We start from the raw sequence: 23,910 nt of genomic DNA, 5'->3' as shown, positions 1-23,910 counted from the left end.
GTAATCATCTAGAACCGCATTTCTTCTCTCTCTAGTGGATCTCCTTAATGGTATAGGTTATGGAGGTGCTTGAGTTTATTCATCCTGAATATTGTCTTGAATGGGAGGATCTCCAATATTGTCTTTCTCTATTGTGTCTTGGGAAAGGTCAGGAATGATATCCTGATCAATTCCCAAAACACCTGTGGGAATATTCACATATTCCTCTTCAAATACAATATCTCTAACTTTATCTCCCCCGACAAACTCGACATCCTCAAAGAATCGGACATTTCTTGACTCAAAAATCGACTTAGTTGTGGGATCATAAAACTTGTACTCCCTGGATCTTTCAGAGTATCCAATAAAATAACAACTAACCGTACTTAAGTCCAGTTTTTTTTCATTAGGCTTGTAAGGCCTTGTAAGGTCCAAAGAGTCCACTAGCCTAATCACGATTAATTGATTTAATTATATGATTTAATGCATGTTAATTAGATAAATTAATTGTTATGTGAATTATGTGATATGTGTTATTTTTAAAGTTTCAGGTTGGTTTTAATTTTGGGTCGTAGGGACGAGCCTAGCCTTGGCAGAAGTAAAGAAAATTTGTTTTTTTTTATATAAATTAAATTTAATGGGATGAAGTGTATTTTTATTAAATGGGAGAGTAAAATTTTAAAGGATTTTAAGTGTAACTAATGGGCCGTGTTGGAGCCCATTAATCACAAAAGAAAAGCGTTCAGAATTTATTCCTGAACTCTCATTTGAACGCTCACTTTTATTTTCTCAAAATCTCTCTCAAACACTGCGATCTTCAAGCTAGGATTCTTTGACTTCTCAAGGCTAGATCGTTCCACAGTCCAGGTTAATCCCAATCAGACGATTCAGGCAAGTTTTTACTGTTTTTTTTTAAACCCATTCAAAAATATAGATATTTTCAAGATAAAACCCTAGGTGTTTGATTGATGATCTATGAATGTTTATTAAAAATTTTATGAGTATGTTGCTTGATTGTGATACGTGAAGCATTCCTGATGTGTTCGGTTCATGTTTATTAAGTTTTGAAAGATTTGAATGCAATAGATCAGATTTTTGGGTAAAAGTAGTTATGAAGGTTTTTGATTCAAAATCTTTGAAATGTTTGATGTATTGGTACAAGTTATTTTGAAATTTTGATGTTGTTGAATGGTATTTTTGATGGAAAAAAACGTCCCAAAGCATTGTGGGTTTTGAAAAAGGGCATAAACGATCAGTTTTCGGAAAAAGAAGTCGCGACGACGCGCCCGCGCCTGAGTCGCGCATGTTTGTGCACAGGAGGCGCGCCCGCACTGCTGAAGCAGTGCACCCGCACCGAGCGCCCGCACTTTTGCGAGCGGGCGGCACGCCCGCGCTGGTTGTGCGCGCGCCCGCGCCTCAGGCTCGATTTTCCCACCCCATTTTATGAGTTTTTGAGTCCTAAAAATCATGATTTTGATATTTTAGGGTATTTTAATTATTTTTAAGAATGTTCATGAAGAATGATAAAGTTTTCAAGGTCCGAAACGGACGGAATGCCTCACGTGGGTCGGTCAAGTTATGTACTGCATGATTATGTGATTTTCTCATGAAAGCTATTCCCTCATGAATTGTTTTGAAGGATCTTAAGCATGTAGCGTCACGAGAAACTTTATGAATATGTTACGAGATTTATGAAATGACATGATAAGATGAATGATGTGATACATGGAAAATATTTTGATGATTTATGCGTCTTGTGGTGATTATATGGGGTATGAACTTCGGGATGAGCTCCGGAGCGGCTATCCAAACATGGCTCACGGGATGGTTATACGGGGTATGCACTTTGGGATGAGCTCCGAAGCGGCTATCCAAAAGAATGAAAGTTACTGGCGTAATGCCATATGCTTGTTGATCAACATGAAACTATGGATGACTCACTGTGACGGTTGCCACAGTACTCATACTTCATCACCCAAACATTTTTTTTATGATATGGCTATATTAAGGTTATATTTATTGCATGAAAGTTTAAGTTAATGTTTTTTTTTATTTTCAAGTTAGGAAATCCTTTTTCTGCATGTTCTTACTGAGTATTTCGACTCACTATACTTGAATGGTACGGGTAAAGATGATGTGGATGCTTTTATTGATGATTATATGGGCGGACATGAAGAAGAGGCAGAGGTCGATCCAACGGGCAATGCATGAGTGTGAATGCTTTAGAATGAAAGATGTTTTAAACATTTTTATTTGATGAGAGGCAAACAAGTTTTAATTTTTAAGTTGATGGTCATGTTTCGCAAATATGTTTAGATGCTATTCTATTTTGTGCACTTATTATACGCTCTTTTAATAAAGAAGTTGATGCTTCCGCAAAGTTTTTTTATTTTTCCCAAAATTTTAAGTATGCATGTTTGAGTAGCATTTCGATTGAGAAATTGGGACGTTACAGCTTGGTATCAGAGCAGTTCGCTCTGGGATTGTTTGCACGCATGCATTCTCGCCACGACCCTATGCTTCGTCTTCATGTCTGTAAGTTTTATGTTATGGATTGTTTAAGATGCATGATAGTTTTTGCGATTAATAATTATGCATGTTAATTAAGATGTTATGTTTAAATAACGTAATTAAGCATGTCGACTGTATGTACATCAGGATCATGGCTAACCGTAGAAATCCAAACAATGAGGACAATTAGAATAACCAGTTTTTGGCTAGGTTGGCGACTCTGTTGCAAGAGCAGAGTAGAGCCCAAGGGGAACAGATTCAACAGTTAATCCAAGCACAAGCGGGAGGACGGAACAACAATCAGTCGCTATTAACTAATCCGATCTTTAAGCAGTTTAAGGATCTAGGGCCACAGGAGTTCAAAGGAGGGGCTGATCCCCTTGTAGCCGAGGAATGGGTGCAGTCAGTGGAGACCATTTTTTACTACATGCAGCTCACTGATGCAGACTGTGTGAGGTGTGCCATATTTATGTTTCGTGAGGATGCACGGGTTTGGTGGCAGGGAGCCCGTTCTGCTGTGGATATGACTACGTTGACTTGGAATGGATTCAAAGATGTGTTCTATGGAAAATATTTCACTATCAGCACCAGGACTAGACTTGCTAGAGAATTCCTGGAGCTCCGCCAAGGGAGCATGTCCATTGCTGAGTATGTGAAGAAGTTTGAGAGGGTAGGTACTTTGTGCCCATGATTTCGGGTAATGCTACAGAGGAGTTGAAGCATTTCACAGAGGGACTGAATACCACTATTCGACGTGATGTCAGATTGGGTGGGGCACAAACGTACCGAGCAGCAGTCGATGAGGCTATGTTGTCAGAAAAAGATGGGAATGATATTATCAAGGAATCGCAAGCAAAAAGAGTCAGTTACCAGGGGAGAGAGCAGCAAGGGCCTAGTCAAAAGAGGCCGTACCAAGCTCCAGCTCAGAGGAGACCACAGCAGCAGCAGCGCCAAAACCCCAATCAGGCGCGACCTTAAGAACAGAATCAGTCGAACGCCAATGCTCCAAGGCCGGCGAATGCACCTATCTGTCAGAAGTGTGGGAAGTCAAACTCAGGTCAATGTATGCTTGGGACCAATACTTGCTTTCTTTTCAAGAAGCCAGGGCATTGAAAGAGTGGGTGCCCGGTGAGCCAACTTGTAGCTAAGGGCTTTGATGACTCTTTGTGTAAACAATCTTTTGTTTAATATTATTTACACTTTTATTAATGGCAATGACTTTATCTTTCTTCATATTGTTATATTGTGATATACTATTGTTATTTTGATAAAGACCTTGAATATACTATAGTGTATGTAAGATGTGGTAGAACATGGAGATGTCTATCATGAAACACATCTTATAGTCACTGTATATTCTAAACTGTTCCTAGTCGATTGAGTCGTCCGATAATAAGGATAAGGATCGCTCGAGTTTGAGACTAGCATTTGCGATGCAGAGTACCACGTTTCATTGGTAGGGAACATAGAGATGTTCGAAGCATGCAAATGGATATTCATATGATGAATGATCGAACTACCCTATCCGAACTTTTCAAGTGGTTATCACTTATCGAGTGGATAAAGTCCGCGGTTTTGGTTGTACACCATTAGTCCTTACTACTTAAAACATCATTGAGACTCTATATGCTAGTACTGTGCTTTGACTCGTTTACCGACTCTATTGGGGTCATTAGGTGTCGGGATTGGGTACAGTTACAACACATATAGGAGTCGATGCTTTGTTGTCAAGGATTCACCACATACTTGCGAGTGTGGATATCCTATGCGATCTGAGGAGATATTAGTGTGACGAATCTCTGGCCAGAGTACATGATGTGTTTTAAGAAATGGTTTCTTAGTAGCACACGCGATGTCACTATTTGATTTTCAAGATGTATTGCATAGTTATCGAATCTCGAACGACTCTCGATTTACCAATGGTTGTTGATTCGATCGGGATAATTGGATGAAGGGACCGTACTGTACGCTAACCAAAATCTATTGGTTCTTGCAGGCACTATCAGTGATACCTAGGAAATCATGGGGCGATGTTGCTAGGCGCTCTTACCATGATTCGATGGGCAAGTCGGAAATTGTTGTTCCGAGTCACAAGGAGTTGTGAGCCCACGGCTAGCTGTATCCCTGAACCATTGAGGGTCACACAGAGTAATGGATTTTTAATCCCCGTTGAGATAGTTAAATTTAAAGAGTTAAATTTAATGAACAAAGAAGTTGGACTTCTTAATTAAGAGTAGAGGAGTAAGATTTCCTAAAATGACATAGGGATGGGCATTTTTGGAAATCACTGAATTCAGATTCAGAAAAATTTATCTTGACTTTAAAAGGTGCAGAAATGGTTTCTGTGCACATTGGTGAAATCGGTTTATCAATCGGAGTTATGATGAATTTTATATTAATTTCTGAACATGCGGGCTTTGCTTGTCGGGCTTGAACTTATGACTAATGGGCCCTAAGCTGTTAGTGGCCTACATTATAAATAAGTTATTGCAGTACAGAAATTACACACAACAGGTCACAATTTTCGAAAACTTAGTTATTTTCTCTCAAAAGTGGCCGCCCCCCTCCCTCTTTACTCGTGAAAATCCAGTCTGTGAATTTTGAATTACAGTGTGGTTTAACGGATCAAATTCGTTAATTCTCTTCGTAGAAACTTCTGATAGATTTTCTAGTGCAATCTATCAGAGGGATTAAATCTCTGTTCGTAGACCTGATTGAAGAACAGTTCGTCCATCAGTTCCAGGGATATACAACAAGAGCAGAGCAATCTGTTGGTGTCCATAATCTCGATTCGAGATTGGAGGTAAAAATTTATAATTGTTATTTAATTTTTACACACACAATTTAATCGTAAAATTTTGATACCCATTATGGAATCGTTCCATATAAAATTTTTAAACTTCCGCTGCATCGGGTATCAATTCTGATTGATCTGATCGCCGTTCTCCAACAGTGGTATCAGAGCCAGGTTGCTCAGATCAAGCGATTAAATTAATCGATTGTACAAAAAATTTTAAGCCTCGGTTTTTGAAACAAAATAAATATTTTAAAAATAAAATTTTTTTTTTCGGGCAAAAACCCGGGCAGCGATCGTCGCTGCCCTAGGGGCAGCCGGGCTGCCTGGCCCAAGCCCTTTGGGGCGCGGGCAGCCCGGGAACGTCCCGGGCGGCCCGCGAAAAATTATTTTTAATTTTTAAATTAAAATTTTAATATGTTAAAATTCTATTTTTGGTCCGATCGAAAATTGTTTTTGATTGGTCCACGAGGCGTCGGATCGAATTGTTCGAGTCCGAAAATTTTAAAATTGATTTTTGGATAAATTTGAATTTTTTGAAAATTTAAATATTTTATCCGTTAAATTGAATTTTGAAATTAATTATTTTTGGTACAATTGATGATAAGATATGATCTTATGGATATATTGAGTAAAATATGATTTTATGTATAAAATTGGATTTTATAGATAAAATATGATTTTATTTGATAAAAAGATAAAATATGATTTTGTATGTAAAATAAGATTTTATATATGAAATATGATTTTATCCTTTTAAATTTAAATTGCCATTGCATGTTATCCAATAAATTAATTTTGAATTAAATGTTATTGGATAAGGATGATCGATTGCCATGACCAATTTTATAGGTGTATGTTAGGAATTTAAATTTTTTTTTATTGTTGTTGGATTTATTAATGGGCCTGGTTTATGGCCCAATATGAATTGTCATATATAATAAAAGTGGGCTTGGTTTATGGCCCGTTCCCACCCCTTAAAAATGTATCCCCTACTTGTCATTGTTATTTATTGTAAATACATTAGACTTAGTGGGAGATGAAGATTTGAAGATGGAGGTGGGCCCAGCAGACAATAAAGACAGAAGAAATGTAAATTGGAAGCACAATGTAATAGGATTGCATTGCATACTGCATATTACCTAGGATTGGACTAAGACTCGTGATTGGCAACCACGGTTCGATTAGAAATGGAATCGATCATCCTATATAATATGTGATATTATTGTTATATGCATGTTTTAGACAAAATTGTGTGAATCCAGCAAGCATACAAAATTTTAAAAATGATGAAACAAATTTTCAAAATTAAAATCCCTCATTTTAAATATGATTTAAAATTGATATCAAGATAAATAATGGAAATTTAAATTTGTTTAAATGTTCCTACCTTCCATCAACGATCAATGTATGAGATGCTACCCGCGGATACGGTCCGACTCATATTATTGGGGGGGTCCGTTCGTCGGAAAGCTGTACATTGGATCGACACATGTTGTAAGTTGGGTGGAACTCCCATGGGATCGGCTCATATTATTGGGGAATCCACATGGCGACCGTCCATCACAACTTAATATTGATGGGTCATCTTGACATGTCACAATAAACGGCGTCATATTATTGGGCCCTTATTGGACATGAGGTAAAAACGTGGAGGTTGCTTTGGAAGCAATTGGGCTCTACCTTTTGAAAATTATGGTTGGCTGATATTATTCGGGACCATAGTTTGTCAATTGGACTCCATGTTCTCACTAAGGAAAACAGTTTCCCGTTTTCACTAGAGGGTAGTGAAATCGTTAAAATAGTGGGAGTGAGATTCATAAAATAAATTTCGCCTATTTTATGTCTTAGTAAATTAATTAAACAATCATCGATAATTGTCTGTTTCATCTCAGTATATCATTATGATGAATCTTCGTAATCCACATGTTTCAATTCTCGAACAAAACAAACTTACTGGCGCAAACAATACGGAATGGTTCCATAAGTTGAGATTGTCCTGAGTTCGGAAAAGATTTTCTAAGTGTTAGAAAAGGCTTCTCCGAAAACAGCCCCGGCTGATGTAACTGCCGAAAGGTTGGCTGAACTAGAGAAATGGTTGGACCATGATCTCAAGGCCAAATGTTACATGCAAAATTGGACAAGTCTGAACAAGTTTGCCATTACTACAAGAAACTCGGTTATTGGAAACGTAATTGCAAAGAATACCTCAAGCAGTTGCGAACTGCAAAGGGTATGTTTAACATTGAAATAAATATTTTTCTTAATACTATTTCTTGGGTATTGGATACTGGATGTAGATCTCACATTTGCAATGAGTTGCAAATGATGACAAGAAGTAATAGGCTAAGGATGGGTGAGACACAGTCAAGGCTCGGGAATGGTTCCAGAGTTGAATCCATAGCTATGGGAAATATTTGTTTAATTTTGCAAAACAATTTTAAGCTATATTATGAGAGAGATGTTTTTATTTGTGCCAAAGATTTCATTAAAACATTATTTCTGTTTCTATGCTTGATAGAGATGGGTTTACTTGTAATTTTGTGAATGAGATTTGCAATATTTACAAGAATGAATGTTTGATTGGAAATGGACAACTTGAAAACGATCTATATAACTTAAAATTAAAAGACGTTCCAATAAATTATGTTGATAAACCGGCAACAACAAACAAAAGAAAAATCGATAGCCAAAACCCGGCAAACCTTTAGCATGCTAGGTTAGGTCATATTTCCTCAAGGAGGATGAACAAGCTAGTGGGAGAGGGCATGTTTGATATGTCTGATATTAACTCTCTACCTACTTCTGAATCCTGCCTGAAAGGAAAAATGACTAAATCTCCTTTTAAGGGGAAACCTGAGCGTAGTCAAAATCTGTTGGATTTGATTCATACAGATGTTTGTGGTCCATTTAGAGTTGGTACTCAATATGGCCACACCTACTTCATTACCTTTACTGATGATTATTCTAGGTATGGGTATTTATATTTAATGAAATATAAGTCTGAAGCATTTGAAAAGTTCAAAGAATTCAAGGCTGAAGTAGAAAACAAGCTAGGTAAAAGTATTAAAGCACTTCGATCGGATCGAGGTGGAGAATACTTGAGTACCGAGTTTTTGGACTATCTGAAAGAGAATGGGATTCTCTCTCAGTGGACTCCTCCTATGACACCACAGCTGAATGGTGTATCGGAGCGTCGTAATCGAACTTTGTTGGACATGGTTCGATCCATGATGAGCTTCACTGAGCTTCCACCTTTGTTTTGGGGCTATGCGCTTGAAACGGCGGTGTTGTTGTTGAACAACGTCCACACCAAAGCAGTGGACAAAACACCATACGAGTTATGGAATGGCAAAGCTCCTAAGTATTCGTACTTGAGGATTTGGGGATGTCCTGCTTACGTGAAGCAGACAGTGGGAGATAAGTTGGATAGTCGATCCACCTTATGTTATTTTGTAGGGTATCCGAAGAATTCAATCGGATATTATTTCTATCATCCTGCTGAAACAAAGGTGTTTGTTTCAAGGAATGCCACCTTCTTGGAGAAGGAGAAGGAGTTCTTATTGGATAAGAAAGGCGAGATGATGGAACTCGAAGAAATTCGAGAAGAACCCGAAATACAAAATAACGATCCTACACCTCAGGAACCATTGATAGACACGCCTATACTTAGAAGATCCGAGAGGACTTCTAGACCTCCTTTTCGATATGGTCTTCTTCTTGAAGGGGATCAAGATGAACCCGATGTTGGATATGATCCAAGAAACTTCAAGGAAGCAATTTCTGATGCGGATTCAAATTTATGGCTTGAAGCTATGCAGTCGGAAATAGATTCGATGCATACAAACCAAGTTTGGTCTTTAGTAGATCCTCCCGATGGAATTGTTCCAATAGGGTGTAAATGGATCTACAAGAGAAAGCTTGGGCCTGATGGTAAGGTATTGACCTACAAGGCGCGATTGGTGGAGAAAGGTTATACTCAAAGACAAGGAGTTGACTATGATGAAACCTTTTCACCAGTTTCAATGTTCAAGTCCATAAGAATCCTTATTGTCATAGCTGCTTGGTATGACTATGAGATATGGCAAATGGATGTGAAGACTGCTTTTCTTAATGGAGACATTAAGGAAGAAATCTATATGAAGCAGCTTGAGGGGTACACATCCATGGGAAGCGAGCATAAGGTATGCAAGCTTGAGAGATCAATTTATGGTCTAAAACAAGCATCAAGAAGTTGGAACCAGAAATTTGATAAAACAATAAAGGATTTTGGTTTCATCAAAAACCCGGAGGAACCATGTGTGTACAAGAAAGTAGTTAAGGATGCTGTGACATTCTTAGTACTTTATGTTGATGACATCCTACTCATTGGGAATGATGTAGGGATGTTGCAGTCAACAAAGATATGGTTATCAGGTAGATTTTCGATGAAGGATTTGGGTGAGGCATCCTATATTCTAGGGATACAGATCTATAGAGATAGATCTAAGAGAATGATAGGACTCACTCAATCAACCTACATCGACACCATATTGAAACGGTTTTCAATGGATGGGTCCAAGAGAGGACATCTATCCATGTGTCATGGAGTTTCTCTATCCAAGTCTATGTGTCCCAAGACTGATGAAGAGATAGAGAAAATGACACATGTACCATATGCCTCAGCCATAGGTAGTATCATGTATGGGATGATATCTACCAGACCGGATGTAGCATTTGCTCTGAGTGTCACGAGCAGATATCAAGCTAATCTTGGTCAAATGCATTGGAAAGCCGTGAAGGACATTCTTAAGTACTTAAGAAGGACTAAGAATATGTTCATGGTATATGGAGGAAGAGAACTAAAATTGGAAGGCTATACCGACTCTAGCTTCCAAAGTGACGTGGATGACTCGAAGTCAACCTCTGGATTTGTGTTCATGCTCAATGGCGGTGCTGTCTCTTGGAAGAGTTCCAAGCAGGACACCACAGCGGATTCCACCACTGAGGCAGAATACATGGCAGCATCAGCTGCTGCTAAAGAGGCCGTTTGGATGAGGAATTTCGTCCAAGAGTTGGGCGTCATTCCTGAATTTGTTGGTCCAGTCCCGGTGTACTGTGACAACACGGGTGCCGTTGCTCAGGCAAAGGAACCAAGGTCTCATCAAAGATCCAAACACGTACTGAGGAAATACCACATCATCCGGGAGATTGTGGAAAGAGGAGACATCACTGTCGAAAGAGTGGCCTCTGCAGACAATATCGATGATCCACTTACTAAGCCCTTGCCAGGACCATTATTTGACAAACATCGCGAAGCAATGGGTCTACGTAGTATGACTAGTTGGCTATAGGGCAAGTGGGAGATTGAAAGAGTGGGTGCCCGGTGAGCCAACTTGTGGCTAAGGGCTTTGATGACTCTTTGTATAAACAATCTTTTGTTTAATATTATTTACACTTTTATTAATGGCAATGACTTTATCTTTCTTCATATTGTTATATTGTGATATACTATTGTTGTTTTGATAAAGACCTTGAATATACTATAGTGTATGTAAGATGTGGTAGAACATGGAGATGTCTATCATGAAACACATCTTATAGTCACTGTATATTCTAAACTGTTCCTAGTCGATTGAGCCGTCCGATAATAAGGATAAGGATCGCTCAAGTTTGAGACTAGCATTTGCGATGCAGAGTACCACGTTTCATTGGTAGGGAACATAGAGATGTTCGAAGCATGCAAATGGATATTCATATGATGAATGATCGAACTACCCTATCCGGACTTTCCAAGTGGTTATCACTTATCGAGTGGATAAAGTCCGCGGTTTTGGTTGTACACCATTAGTCCTTACTACTTGAAACATCATTGAGACTCTATATGCTAGTACTGTTCTTTGACTCGTTTACCGACTCTATTGGGGTCATCAGGTGTCGGGATTGGGTACAGTTACAACACATATAGGAGTCGATGCTTTGTTGTCAAGGATTCACCACATACTTGCGAGTGTGGATATCCTATGCGATCTGAGGAGATATTAGTGTGACGAATCTCTGGCCAGAGTACATGATGTGTTTTAAGAAATGGTTTCTTAGTAGCACATGCGATGTCACTATTTGATCTTCAAGATGTATTGCATAGTTATCGAATCTCGAACGACTCTCGATTTACCAATGGTTGTTGATTCGATCGGGATATTTGGATGAAGGGACCGTACTGTACGCTAACCAAAATCTATTGGTTCTTGCAGGCACTATCAGTGATACCTAGGGAATCATGGGGCGATGTTGCTAGGCGCTCTTACCATGATTCGATGGGCAAGTCGGAAATTGTTGTTCCGAGTCACAAGGAGTTGTGAGCCCACGGCTAGCTGTATCCCTGAACCATTGAGGGTCACACAGAGTAATGGATTTTTAATCCCCGTTGAGATAGTTAAATTTAAAGAGTTAAATTTAATGAACAAAGAAGTTGGACTTCTTAATTAAGAGTAGAGGAGTAAGATTTCCTAAAATGACATAGGGATGGGCATTTTTGGAAATCACTGAATTCGGATTCAGAAAAATTTATCTTGACTTTAAAAGGTGCAGAAATGGTTTCTGTGCACATTGGTGAAATCGGTTTATCAATCGGAGTCATGATGAATTTTATATTAATTTCTGAACATGCGGGCTTTGCTTGTCGGGCTTGAACTTATGACTAATGGGCCCTAAGCTGTTAGTGGCCTACATTATAAATAAGTTATTGCAGTACAGAAATTACACACAACAGGTCACAATTTTCGAAAACTTAGTTATTTTCTCTCAAAAGTGGCCGCCCCCCTCCCTCTCTACTCGTGAAAATCCAGTCTGTGAATTTTGAATTACAGTCTGGTTTAACGGATCAAATTCGTTAATTCTCTTCGTAGAAACTTCTGATAGATTTTCTAGTGCAATCTATCAGAGGGATTAAATCTCTGTTCGTGGACCTGATTGAAGAACAGTTCATCCATCAGTTCCAGGGATATACAACAAGAGCAGAGCAATCTGTTGGTGTCCATAATCTTGATTCGAGATTGGAGGTAAAAATTTATAATTGTTATTTAATTTTTACACACACAATTTAATCGTAAAGTTTTGATACCCATTATGGAATAGTTCCATATAAAATTTTTAAACTTCCGCTGCATCGGGTATCAATTCTGATTGATCTGATCGCCGTTCTCCAACAGGCATTTCGCCAAGGATTGCCCGCAATCAAAGGATCCAATCAAGGGAAGAGTGTTTGCTATGTCTCACGATCAGGTTGACCCAGATTCTGCAATTGTCACAGGTATGATCCGTACTGTTGATTTACCTGCTTTCGTGTTGATAGATACAGGAGCTACGCACTCTTTTATGTCTGTTAGTTTTATGATGAAATTGAGGGTCTTGCCGAAAGAATCTATTTTGGAATTTTGTGTGTCGTTACCCTCAGGAGAAGAACTGAAAAGTAGTAGTGTGGTAAGAAATTGCAAGGTTCAGATGCAGAGTCTAGTGTTGTGTGCAGATTTTATTGTTTTGAAGATGGTGGATTTCGATGATTTTTGGGATGGACTGGTTGGCTCAGCATGAGGCTATTATTAACTGCAAACGGAGAACTGTCTCTTTGAAAGATCAGAACGGAAAACCATTTGTGTATCGCACTACATCTAAGAGGAGCTCACCAGGTATGATCTCTGCAGGAACAGCTTGGCAGTTATTGAGTAATGGGTGTACAGGATTTCTTGCAATTCTAACTGGCGAGTCGGAAGTGCAGCGACCGAAACTCGTGGAAGTGGAGGTAATGAAGGACTTTCCATAAGTTTTTCCCGATGATGTTGCGGGATTGCCTTTAGTCAGAGAAGTCGAATTTGGGATAAAATTGATGCCTGGAACTAAGCCAGCTTCTAAGGCATCGTACAGATTAGCACCGACTGAGATGAAAGAACTGAAAGATCAATTGCAAGAGTTGATGGATAAGGGGTTAATCAGACCAAGTGTATCGCCATGGGGTGCACCGGTGTTGTTTGTTAAGAAGAAATATGGGTCAATGAGGCTGTGCATTGATTATAGAGAGCTGAATCGAGTTACGGTGAAGAACAAATATCCCTTGCCCAGAATAGACGATTTGTTCGACCAATTTCAAGGGGCTGAGGTGTTCTAAAAAATCTATCTACGATCAGGCTACCATCAGTTGAAGATCAAGGATGTAGATGTGCAAAAGACAGCATTCAGGACTCGCTATGGCCACTACGAGTTCTTGGTAATGCCGTTTGGGTTGACCAATGCACTAGCTGTGTTCATGGATTTGATGAATAGGGTGTTTCAACCTTTCTTGGATCAGTTTGTCATAGTCTTTATAGATGACATATTGATCTATTCTCGCGGTTTGGAGGAACATCGTCAGCACTTGACTACAATGTTGCAGATTTAGAAAGAAAAGCAATTTTATGCTAAGTTCAGTAAGTGTGAATTTTGGCTAGAGCAGATTTCATTTTTGGGTCATATAGTTTCAGCTAAGGGAATTGAGGTGGATCCGTCGAAGGTGGAAGCGGTTCGTAATTGGGCTGCCCCAAAAAATACTACAGAAATACGGAGCTTCTTGGGTTTAGCAGGATACTACAGAAGATTTATTCAAGACTTCTCCAAGATAGCTCTACCACTGACTTTCTTAACTTGAAAAGGTGTGAAGTTTGTGTGGTAAGAACAATGTGAGAAGAGCTTTGCAGAGTTGAAAGAAAGACAGATTTCAGCGCCAGTGCTAGCAATTCCCGAAGGCACGGGTCGTTTTGTGGTTTATACCGATGCTTCTAAGAGTGGATTAGGAGCTGTTTTGATGCATGATGATAAAATAATAGCATATGCATCTTGACAGCTAAAGGTCCATGAGAGGAACTACCCGACTCATGATCTTGAGTTGGCGGCATTTGTTTTTGCTTTGAAGCTATGGAGACACTATTTGTACGGCGAAAGGTGTCAGATTTTCACTGACCACAAAAGCCTAAAATACTTCTTCACCCAGAAGGAGTTGAACATGAGGCAAAGTAGATGGCTGGAATTGGTGAAGGATTACGACTGTGATATTAGCTACCATCCAGGTAAGGCTAATGTAGTAGCAGATGCATTGAGTCGCAAGTCCGCGTCATTGAACCAATTGACAGTCCAGCAGGAGCTGATTGCTGACTTTTAACGGATGAGCTTGGAGGTACTCGAACCAAGGGATGTGTGCACACTATCAGCAATAACGGTAGTACCGAATTTGCTCGATAGAATCCGAACAGGCCAAGCTTCTGATGAACAGTTGACGTTGTGGAGGGACAAAGATGGAATTGTTCATCACCGAGGTAGAATGTGGGTGCCAGCAGTAGACTCACTGAGAGTTGAAGTGATGACTGAAGCCTATACTGTTCCGTATTCCATTCATCCAGGAAGTACGAAAATGTATAAGGATCTGCAATCCTTATATTGGTGGCCAGGTATGAAGAAGGATATCCTAAGGTTTGTGAGTGAATGCTTGACTTGTCAACAGGTAAAAATTTAAAGGCCAGCGGGACTCCTGAAACCATTGCCAATACCCACATGGAAGTGGGAAGATGTCACTATGAATTTCATGGTAGGATTGCCAATTTCACCGCGAAGGATGAACTCGATTTGGGTGATAGACTGATAGTTGACAGGTTAACTAAGTCAGCTCATTTTATTCCAGCCAGAAATAACTTATCGATGAATCAGTATGCAGAGCTGTACATTCGAGAAATTGTCAGATTGCATGGAGTACCAGCGAGGATAGTATCTGACAGAGATCCTAAGTTCACTTCAAACTTTTGGGGAAGTTTACATAGAGGATTGGGAACGAAGCTAGCTTTCAGTACAGCTTTCCACCCTCAGACAGATGGTCAGTCAGAACAAGTGATCCAAATACTCGAAGACATGTTGAGAGCTTGTATGATCGACTTTGGGGGTAGTTGGGAATCGAAATTGCCGTTAGTGGAGTTTACTTACAACAATAGTTATCAAGCAACTATTGGCATGGCTCCTTATGAGGCATTGTATGGGAGAAGGTGTAGAACTCCCTTACACTAGGATGAAGTTGGAGAGAGAGCTATTTTGGGACCGGATGTAGTGACTCAAACGGTGGATGTAATAGCTAGGATCAGAGACAGAATGTTGACAGCTCAAAGTCGACAGAAAAGTTACGCCGACCAGCGACGTAGAGATTTGGAGTTTGAAGTAGGTGACCATGTATTTTTAAAGGTGTCACCATGGAAAGGTGTTATGAGATTTGGAAAGAAATGTAAATTGAGTCCAAGATATATAAGACCTTTCGAGATCCTAAAAAAAGTTGGGACTCGAGCATACCGGGTAGCACTACTGCCAAACTTGGAGGGTGTTCACAATGTCTTCCATATCTCTATGCTAAGAAAGTAAGTGGCAAATCCTTCTCATGTTATCCGCTATGAGCCAGTGAAATGGACGTCAGACTTATCCTACGAGGAGATTCCTGTTCAAATCTTGGACAGACAAGTTCGTAGGTTGAGAAACAGAGAGATTCCAATGGTGAAAGTCTTATGGCGCAACCAGTAGGTCGAGGAAGCTACTTGGGAAACCGAACAGGATATGCGAGCACGCTATCCTGAACTGTTTGGTGAGTCGAATTTCGAGGACAAAATTATTTTAAGAAGGGTAGAGTTGTAAGGTCCAAAAAGTTCACTAGCCTAATCACGATTAATTGATTTAATGCATGTTAATTAGATAAATTAATTGTTATGTGAATTATGTGATATGTGTTATTTTTAAAGTTTCAGGTTGGTTTTAATTTTGGATCGTAGGGACGAGCCTAGCCTTGGCAGGAGTAAAGAAAATTTGTTTTTTTATATAAATTAAATTTAATGGGATGTAGTGTATTTTTATTAAATAGGAGAGTAAAATTTTAAAGGATTTTAAGTGTAACTAATGGGCCGTGTTGGAGCCCATTAATCACAAAAGAAAAGCGTTCAGAATTTATTCCTGAACTCTCATTTGAATGCTCACTTTTATTTTCTCAAAATCTCTCTCAAACACTGCGATCTTCAAGCTAGGGTTCTTCGACTTCTCAAGGCTAGATCGTTCCGCAGTCCAGGTTAATCCCAATCAGACGATTCAGGCAAGTTTTTACTGTTTTTTTTAAACCCATTCAAGAATATAGATATTTTCAAGATAAAACCCTAGGTGTTTGATTGATGATCTATGAATGTTTCTTGAAAATGTTATGAGTATGTTGCTTGATTGTGATACGTGAAACATTCCTGATGTGTTCGGTTCATGTTTATTGAGTTTTGAAAGATTTGAATGCAATAGATCAGATTTTTGGGTAAAAGTAGTTATGAAGGTTTTTGATTCAAAATCTTTGAAATGTTTGATGTATTGGTACAAGTTATTTTGAAATTTTGATGTTGTTGAATGGTATTTTTGTGGAAAAAAACGTCCCAAAGCATTATGGGTTTTGAAAAAGGGCAGAAAAGATCAATTTTCGGAAAAAAAAGTCGCGACGGCGCGCCCGCGCTGCCAAGCAGCGCGCCCGCGCCTGAGTCGTGCATGTTTGCGCACAGGAGGTGCGCCCGCGCTGCTGAAGCAGTGCACCCGTGCCGAGCGCCCGCACTTTTGCGAGCGGGCGGCGCGCGCGGCCGCGCCGGTGGCAGCGCCAAGAGGGCGCGCCCGCGCTGTTGAGACAGCGCGCCCGCGCTGTTGAGACAGCGCGCCCGCGCCTCAGGCTCGATTTTCCCACCCCATTTTATGAGTTTTTGAGTCCTAAAAATCATGATTTTGATATTTTAGGGTATTTTAATTATTTTTAAGAATGTTCATGAAGAATGTTAAAGTTTTCAAGGTCCGAAATGGACGGAATGCCTCACGTGGGTCAGTCAAGTTATGTACTGCATGATTATGTGATTTTCTCATGAAAGCTATTCCCTCATGAATTGTTTTGAAGGATCTTAAGCATGTAGCGTCACGAGAAACTTTATGAATATGTTACGATATTTATGAAATGACATGATAAGATGAATGATGTGATACTTGGAAAATATTTTGATGATTTATGCGTCTTGTGGTGATTATATGGGGTATGCACTTCGAGATGAGCTCCGGAGCGGCTATTCAAAAGAATGAAAGTTACTGGCGTAATGCCATATGCTTGTTGATTAACAGAAAACTATGAATGGCTCACTATGACGGTTGTCACACTACTCATACTTCATCACCCCAAACATTTTTTTTTATGATATGGCTATATTAAGGTTATATTTATTGCATTGAAGTTTAAGTTAATGTTTTTTTTATTTTCAAGTTAGTAAATCCTTTTTCTGCATGTTTTTGCTGAGTCTTTCGACTCACTATACTTGAATGGTGCAGGTAACGATGATGTGGATGCTTTTATTGATGATTATGTGGGCGGACATGAAGAAGAGGCAGGGGTCGGTCCAACGGGCAATGCATGAGTGTGAATGCTTTAGAATGGAAGATGTTTTAAACATTTTTATTTGATGAGAGGCAAACAAGTTTTAATTTTTAAGTTGATGGTCATGTTTGGCAAATATTTTTAGATGCTATTCTATTTTGTGCACTTATTATACGCTCTTTTAATAAAGAAGTTGATGCTTCCGCAAAGTTTTTTTATTTTTCTCAAAATTTTAAGTATGTATGTTTGAGTAGCGTTTCGATTGAGAAATTGGGACGTTACAGGCCTTGCCTCAGCTGGACATCCCCAAATGTGCAAATGCTTAAAACTAGGCTTTTTGTCTGTACAAAGTTCATAAGGGGTTTTGGCAATTGCTTTTGTCGGAACCATGTTAAGGATATATGCTGCAGTATTTAGCGTGCTTCTCCCTAGAGTGATTCTGGTAAGGTAGAATGACTAATCATACTCCTCGCCATGTCCTTAAGCGTTCTGTTTTGTCTTTCAGCAACACCATTCATAGTGGGCTAACTCGGCATAGTATGTTGTGGGACGATACCGCATTCCTTTAAGAATTTAGCAAAAGATCCTGGACGTTGTTCACCCGAACCACCATATCTACCATGTATTCACCACCACAGTCAGATCTAACGGTTTTAATCTTTAATCCAAGTTGATTTTCAACTTAGGTTTATAACTTTTGAACACATCCAATGACTGTGCCTTTTCATGAATGAGATAAATGAAGTCATATCTTGAAAAATCGTCAGTGAACGTTATAAAATACTGTTGACCATTCCAAGAAGCCAAAGGAAATGGTGCGCAAATATCAGTATGTATAAGTTCTAAGACGCCTGAAGTCCAGTTGGCTTCAAATCTCCTTTTATTGGTTTGTTTTCCTTTTATACAATTAACACAAATATTAAAATCTGTGAAATCTAAAGGTTCGAGAATTTCGTCTGACACAAGTTTCTGTATTCTCCTTTTGGAGATATGTTCTAATCTCTTGTGACATAATGCAGCTGAATTCTCACTAGTTAATTTTCTTTTAGTGCCTTTACTGTTTTGCAAGGATTCATTAAATGAAGCAATAGTATCCAAAGAATAAAGATTATCATAGCCTGATAAAGAACCAGAACCAACCAAATTTGAATCACGAAACAAACTGAATATTCCATTTTCAAATGAACAAGAAAAACCAGATTTTTCAAATGCAGAAATAGAAACCAAATTCCGCCTAAAAGACTGTACAATAAATGTTTCAAAAAGATCCAAATAAATTCCAGTTTTTAACAATAATCTAAATTTCCCAATTGCTTCAACTTGAACTTTGTTTCCATCACCAACATAGATGAATCTTTCAGCATCATTTGGTTTTCGGCAATCCAGGCAACCCTGCAAAGACACACTGATGTGAGTTATTGCACCAGAATCTATTCGCGACATGTGTCTAGGCACTGAACTCAAATTAACCTCAGAACAAACCATATTAAGAAGCATGCCTTTATTAGCAAGCCAAGCATGATAATTACTGCCATGCCTCTTCATATGCCCTTCACCACCACAAAAGAAACATGTCGTACTTTGAGAACCACTAGGATCCTTCTATTCTTTCTTTGGAGGTTGTGTAACTGCAGCTTCCTTACCCTTCCTTTTATTTCTTTTGTCCTTGACTTTTGAGTTAGAGGCTAACTGAGCACTTTCTGTCTTATCTTGCTTCAACATTTCCTCTTCCTGGACACAGTGTGATATGAGCTCATTCAGAGACCAAGTCTCTTTCTGACAGTTGTAGCTCATTTTAAACTGGTTAAACTGTGGAGGAAGATATATCAAAACCAGATGTACTTGCAAGTCCTCAGAGAGTTCAAGATTAAGTGCTTTCAATTTAGAATCAAGATGAGACATTTTCATAATGTACTCCCGGATATTGCCTTTACCCTTATACCTAATTGAAATTAGATTTGCATAGAGTGTACCAATTTCAGCCTTTTCATTCTTGGCAAACCTCTTTTCAATATCTGTAAGGAAATCTTTTGTTGTAATGATGTCTCTAGACATCGTTCCCCTGGATGTTTTCGGAATGGCTTTCTTCATATTCATCAGACACATTTGATTCGACCTCTCCCACTTTTCAAACTCCTTCTTATCATCAAAGGTACTCTCATCAGTAAGAGCAGGAGGATGGTCAACCCTTATCGCAAGATCTAGATCCATGACACCCACAGGGGCATAGGCGAGTTAGTAAGGCCTGAGGTGACGTGGGAAAAAATTTTCCAGCGTTGCGGGTTCGATCCTCGTGTGGAGCATATTCCCTGTTGAAATATTTTGGGAGGGTATGCTCTGGGGGTTGGCCATGTTGTTCCCTCCCTCAGGTCTCTGTCGCTCGTGCACATCTCTTGATTTAACCCCCGCATGAGCCAATGGGCCTCTGGCTTATGTGGGATGGGGTCCTCTTCGGGGTCAACCCTTTTAAAAGATCTAGATCCATGACTCTGAGAACTATAAGCAAATTCTCTTGCCATGATTTGAAGTTTGAGCCATTTAACACGGGAATTGAATTGATGTTGGAAATGATATTTGCAGGAATTAAATCTGAACAGAGAACAAAAACAAAATAATACATGCTCAACAAATATCTATATAAAATAATCAATAAATTCAAATAATGTAAACTCCATTGCAGAATACCGAGCACTCCATTAATATTTTATCATTGGACAAAACATTAACTTGTAAGTGATATCTTGGCATAGTAGTCAAACACTGACAGTAAATATCATGTCAAATAAAAAATCTTTCTTTGGGCCGATTTATTATTTACATAAAAGAGCGAATAACTATCACATGTTTACCACCACACATGCATATGTAACAATATTAAATATTAACCTTCTTTTGGGCCGATTAACATTTATAAAAATTACATACACAAAACCTTTTATATTTGAAAATAAATAAACATCCACAAGAGAGGTCACTTTGGCAACATGATGTTTCAATTAATTCATTGTAAAATATATAAAAGATAATCTTATCATTATTTAAATAAATTGAATATTTAAATCTTAAACCCAAAAAATAAAAAAGTATTGAGTTTATAACCAAATTAAACTTTATCCAAAAATATGTGATGGGTCAGAAAATTTTCTTAAATCTGAAAATGATGTACCTTAATTTTTTAAAAAATAAATCCGAAAATAAATAAAAATAAATGGGACTGAAAAATTCGAATTTGATTCAAAACAATCATAGTATGTTTTCGATTAAACCAAATCGAATATAATTTGCATCTTAATGATTTAAACACGAGTGGCTCAGATACCACTTGTTGAAAATATTAAAACCATAAACTAGCCAGAATCATCATGTCAAATCATTAAGAATAATCTGAAACTTAACGCGGAAGCATACCTGAAGCCATGATCTTAAATTAGTAGAAATCTGTAGAGAACGGTTGGTTGACCTTCCAGATCTACGCGTTCTTCCTGAAAGCCCTTTTGTTTTCTCTTTGGTTCTATTCTAATAATGGGGATTAGAGATAGTGAAATATCATACGCGTGATCTGGGGACCATAACCACGATATATAGATAGTTCTGTTAATTATCTCTGATATTTCTGTTTCAGCCCATCATGAAAACAGAAATTACAGTTTAATCTCTACACATCAAAGTCCCACGTCCTATTATATACATTAAAGCCTAATAACTGAAAACTTTAATTGATCACTTTAATTTGGAACTTAACAATACATAATTATTCACATATAAGCCCATATAATTTAATTGATCTAACAACATTCACCATTTCCTTTAAGGAATCGGTAATACGTACGTACAAATATACTGACATACAAAGACTTTTATCTTACAAAAATCAAACTCATTATATGTTATTTTTTTGCGATTTAGTGGATCCATACTGTGGAAGCTTTTATGATTGAATTTGAAAGGAATGTTATTCCTTGTATATTTCGGCCCCAATTAATTGAAAATTAGAAGATTTTTCTTTCTAGACAAGATAGATTATTTGGTAAATATTCCATGTATATCTCGTATATGTTAAAGATAAATTTGCCAAAGTTTAAATCATATCGTGATAATGTGATTATTTGATAAAATATAATTTGATATTATCATGATTTGATTTCCATGTATTGATAGAGTTTATTTCCTACTAAAAGATTGTTACCTATTCTTGTAGGACTCTATCTAAGGAAATCTTCAAAGCTTGGATGATTATCTATAAAAGAATATTTCCACGCACAAAAGAAAGTGATGGCTTCAGACGAAAACTACTCTGCGCATACTCTAAAGAATTCGAGTGAAGATCTTGAAGAATTCTGAAGCAAGGTTTGCAACCATCGTTGTTGCATGTCCCCGTGTTGTCGTTCATGTTGAAGACATCAGAGACAACACTGTGGGAATAGTGTTGTTCGAAGATCTTTACTGTCTATTCAATTTAGGCCACGGGAGTTGCATCCAATAGTTTTTATACCTTGTCGTATTTTAGGATGCAAGTTTGATTTCTCAACGTGTTGAGAAATTTAGTATTTAATGACTTTTCGTAAAATCACTAGGATTGTTTTGTAAGACTGCTCTTACGTTTACTAGTGATATTTAGCCCTAAGGCACCCGCACGAGTTTTATACTCGTGCAAAATTTATTATTTGTGTTTTTATTTACGCTTTAAATTTCCGCTGCACTGTGTTGTCTTTGGTGTTACGAAACGAAGTACAACATTGTCTTATTTTACATAACAACCACGTACACCGTTTATTTCACATGGCATCAGAGCCACCACTTGAATTTACTAAGTGTGTTCCTGGTTTGTGTTACAGGTTAGTTTTGGACACTCCGTACACAAGTGAAATTCGTCCACCTATTTTGGATGGAACAAATTACGGCCCTTGGAAATTGAAGATGAGCATGTATATTCAATCCATTGAGTCCAGGGCTTGGCAACGTGTTCTTGATGGCTGGACACCGCCGATGAGAGATGATGATGTACCAGGACCAAAGCCAAGATCACAATGGACAGCCGAAGAGAATACTGCGGCTATTTATAATGCTAAAGCTCTTAATGCTATGTTTGTTTCTGTTGATATGAACATGTTTAATCTAATTGGTACTTGTACTTGTGCTAGGGATGCTTGGGAGAAACTTCAAACTCATTGTGAAGGCTCGGCAAGTGTTAAGAAGACAAGGATGCGTCTCATAACTTCAAAATTTGAAAAAATGAGAATGGAGGAATCAGATACCATCATGAAATATAATGGAAGATTGAAGAGCCTTGCAAATGAAGAATCTGTTCTTGGTGATCCTATTTCAAACGAGAGACTTGTATCTAAAGTGCTTCGTTCGGTTCCCAAAAGATTTCACACCAAGGTTTGTGCTATAGATGAATCAAAAGATACATCTATAATGGGTTTGGATGAGTTAATTAGTTCTCTTCGCACCTATGAGATGGAGTTGGAAGCCGAAGATGACTCGAAAGGTAAATCTATTGCTTTTCAAGTATCTAATAATATTTACAAGGATTTTGCTGAAGTTCAACAGGAAGTAAAGGATTCTGATCTTGAGGAAAATTCTATTGCCTTGATCTCGAAGAAATTTACTGATTATCTCAAGGTAATGAAAGAAAAGAAGGATGTGAAAAGTGCACAATCCTCAAATTTTCCTAGATTGACTACTTCAGAGAAGCCTCAAAAACCTGCTGCTACTCGAGGACCTCGTCAAAGGTATGATAGTAAGGTTCAGTCCTCAAGCAAAAATTTTGATAATGTTCAATGCAGGGAATGTAAGGGATATGGCCACTATGCTTATGAATGCGCAAATCGCCTTTGGAAAGGTATGAATGCTTCTCTGAGTGATGATGATTCTGAAGAAGAACAAGAAAAGATTGAACAGGCAGATCTCATATCTTTTACTGCTTTACTGGAGAGTAAGAAAAATTTTCAGATTAATCCTCTTGGTGTTGGCTCCGGTGTCGCAACACCTGGACGCAACACTGTTCAAAAATCTGTTTGTTTTGTTGCTTCTAACCCTGATAATTACAGTAATCATAAAGAACAGGTAGTTGATCCTTATACTCTGGAAGGTATTCGAAAACTCTATGAAGAGTTGTACATGTGATTTGAACACAACTCTTACAAAAGAGAATACTGAATTGAAAGCTGCTATGGCTAGATTGGAAATTCTCTTGAGTAAGAAAGAT

General features: G+C 38.3%; 1 pseudogene; it reads left to right on the top strand.

Moving 5' to 3' along the window:
• Nucleotides 1–21,692, top strand: part of LOC140890040 (monoterpene synthase TPS4, chloroplastic-like) — a 41,562-nt pseudogene extending 19,870 nt beyond the window's left edge.
• Nucleotides 21,693–23,910: the final 2,218 nt, after the last annotated feature.

This window comes from Henckelia pumila, chromosome 3 (genome assembly GCF_033568475.1).
Source record: "Henckelia pumila isolate YLH828 chromosome 3, ASM3356847v2, whole genome shotgun sequence".
In the NCBI taxonomy this organism is placed as follows: Eukaryota; Viridiplantae; Streptophyta; class Magnoliopsida; order Lamiales; family Gesneriaceae; genus Henckelia; species Henckelia pumila.
This window is presented reverse-complemented; position numbering and strand designations above follow the sequence as displayed.